The sequence below is a fragment of the Pleuronectes platessa genome, unplaced genomic scaffold (assembly GCF_947347685.1).
Source record: "Pleuronectes platessa unplaced genomic scaffold, fPlePla1.1 scaffold_70, whole genome shotgun sequence".
NCBI classification, from domain to species: Eukaryota; Metazoa; Chordata; class Actinopteri; order Pleuronectiformes; family Pleuronectidae; genus Pleuronectes; species Pleuronectes platessa.
In genome coordinates, this window is record NW_026518895.1 from 262,656 (window position 1) to 265,177 (window position 2,522).

A 2,522-nucleotide genomic window follows, 5' to 3' on the forward strand; every position below is an offset into this window, starting at 1 on the left:
TTCAGGAAGTACTTTTGTCAAATGTTGTCCCAGAAATTCTCCAGTCATCTGTGCTTATCATTGATTATTGGGAAAAGGGGATTGTATAAGTTGTATTTCCCACATGTGTTTTAATTGAAATGTGAGGGCAGCTGCATGCAAGACATTAAAACACCCAAATAAAATTTAAAACATTTTATTCATTAGTCGACAACATATTATAAACCCCTAACAGAGTAAAGACTTGTTCAGGGCATGATGTCACCCAGTGTACATTATACAGAGTAGGAGCAGGGGTTGCAGTAGGGGGTTTCTGTCCATTTACAAATATCTCTGTATAAGTTTTATAAGTGTATGAGTTGTATTTCCCACATGAGTTTTCATTAAAAACTTAGTGGGGGTGGAGCCTGCCCTCTTCCGTGCATCCACTGTGTCCTTCAACAAAAGGGAGAGCCTTGGTGCCCTCTTCCCTTCCTCTGCGATGAACCTCAGCTGGTTCTAGTAGGAGTCCAGAGACGTGACCACCTCCAGGTCCTGCTAGATGAGCTGGAGGAGCTCACAGAGGCTCTCCAGAGATGGCCCGTCTCCGTTCTGCAGCAGCCTCCTGATGCAGCAGTACATGGCTTTCTCCTCCAGAACCTTTGAGAGGAACAGCTCCCCAATAAACTTGATGCTATTGAGGAGGCGTCCGGAAGGTTTTGCGTTGAGTTGCTCTTCCCTCAGCCGGTCGATGACCCTCACGTCCCTGACTGGCTCCAGGCAGGACCCACTCTTCCGATAAATGCCCTCCCTTTCAAAGTTCTTCCTGAACTCTGCCTGGCAGTGTTTGACCAGCAGAGACCTGAAGGAGACGCTGGCTGACCAGTCGGACAAGGATTGGACCTCCACCTGAAGAGGAGAAAACCATAAGGAAATATTAACATTAATGCTACTCACATACATACATAGTGATCAGTGTGTTCTGATTTGAGGATTAAATCAGCACACAAATGAATGAAAATAAGTGAACTCATTATTTGAATAAGACAACATGGGTCAAAAGTGACCCCACTCAGTATTTATTATTTATATCTTTGCAGTAAATTATTTCCGTCATTTAGTATTTCAGGTATTTTTCAAATAACTGTTTTTTTCACTTCCCTTCTAATTCACAACATGGGTCAAAAATGTTGTATTGTAAAATACATTCTTATTAAGTCTTATTTACAATCTATTACTAGTGAGAAAGATAATTTATAATTTACCCAAGGGGTTTGCATAGCTTGTTTATCAAAAGGCTAAATTAAGGTTACAACCTGCATACAAAAGATAAGCTGTCCAACTAATTAAGAAACAGGATAAAGTAGTGTAGCAGGATGGGCCTTTAATTAGTGCTGCAGTACCGGCCCATCACGGTTGGTTGCGCTGTCTATAAAGGTGAGTGGTTGTGCACTGGGAGCCCTCTTGCCTTGAAGCTCCAGACTGCCCCGCCTCCTGTTATCACCGCACCTGGCCGCCTCACCTGGTCGCCTTTTGTTAGCTGGGTCGTGCAGCTCGCCGTTGTTTGGTATGTAGTAGTTGTTTGCGTCTGTGTATCTTCTAAACTTTGCACAAGTCCTCAACACTGGCTTCCATCCCTCAGGCAGTTCCGGGTCTTCCTTCTCCCGTATCGGCCCCAATTGTAGGGCATGCGAGTGTTTTCCTCCTCTGCCGGTTGCAGCGGGGAGCGATCAGCTGATCGATCGAGTTGCACGTAATTGTGCTGCTCGATGCAAGCGATCTCCTTCCTCCCCTTTGATGTTCATTCAACTCCTGACGGTATGTGGATAAGATGACGTTAACTCAAGTTACCACAGTTGTTGTTCAGCTTCTAGAACAAATGTATTTTTTCTATGGCAGGGTTGACGTGTGTGTGGGCGGTTTCTGCCAGCACGTTTTTCCCCCCCCTCTTCACGCTGCTGTTGGCCGGCTGCTGTTTTGCCCACTGGCTTATATAGCCAACACATCCATCCTACTCTGCATCTCCTACTGTGCTGTACCTACCACCGAGTATGGTGACTGCTGCCTCATCCTCAGTCTCATCTTAATCTATTCAGTTAACCGACTTCTAACTGATCTTATTGATGATATTATTTGTGTTTTGTGGTTTGCTTTGCATGTTTTTGGTTTAATTCGTTTTCTTAGTTATTTTGGTTTGGCTTAATTGCTTTACCTATTTATTTGGATTTATCAGTTTGGATAAATCTCCATTACTTTTGATTTAATTTCTTTGTTAGTTTTCTTTTGTTTGCATTTATTGAGTTTATTTGCCCTCCCTTATTTGTATTTTGTGTTGTGTGTGTGTGTGTAAAAGGAATTGAAATTGTATGTTGGACCCAGTCTCAAGCTTTCATTAGTAATGAACTTGTGTGCTTTAACTTTAAGGTTAATCTAACTCTCCAGGTGAAATTCCTGGGGTGGCGTTGCTGGCAATTTGTCACTAGTTCAACTAAAACTTCATCTTATTGAAGCCTTTAAACGTCGAATGCCACATTATGCGTTGTTGGCAGGATCTTTACTTTTGG

At 42.9% G+C, this 2,522-nt stretch overlaps 1 long non-coding RNA gene across 1 annotated transcript; it reads left to right on the plus strand.

Moving 5' to 3' along the window:
* The first annotated feature begins 1,454 nt into the window (after window positions 1-1,454).
* On the plus strand, window positions 1,455-2,294 carry LOC128436302 (uncharacterized). Its single transcript, XR_008338002.1, has 3 exons — window positions 1,455-1,525; window positions 1,601-1,776; window positions 1,858-2,294. It is a non-coding gene; the product is annotated as an uncharacterized LOC128436302 (long non-coding RNA).
* The last annotated feature ends 228 nt before the right edge of the window (window positions 2,295-2,522 follow it).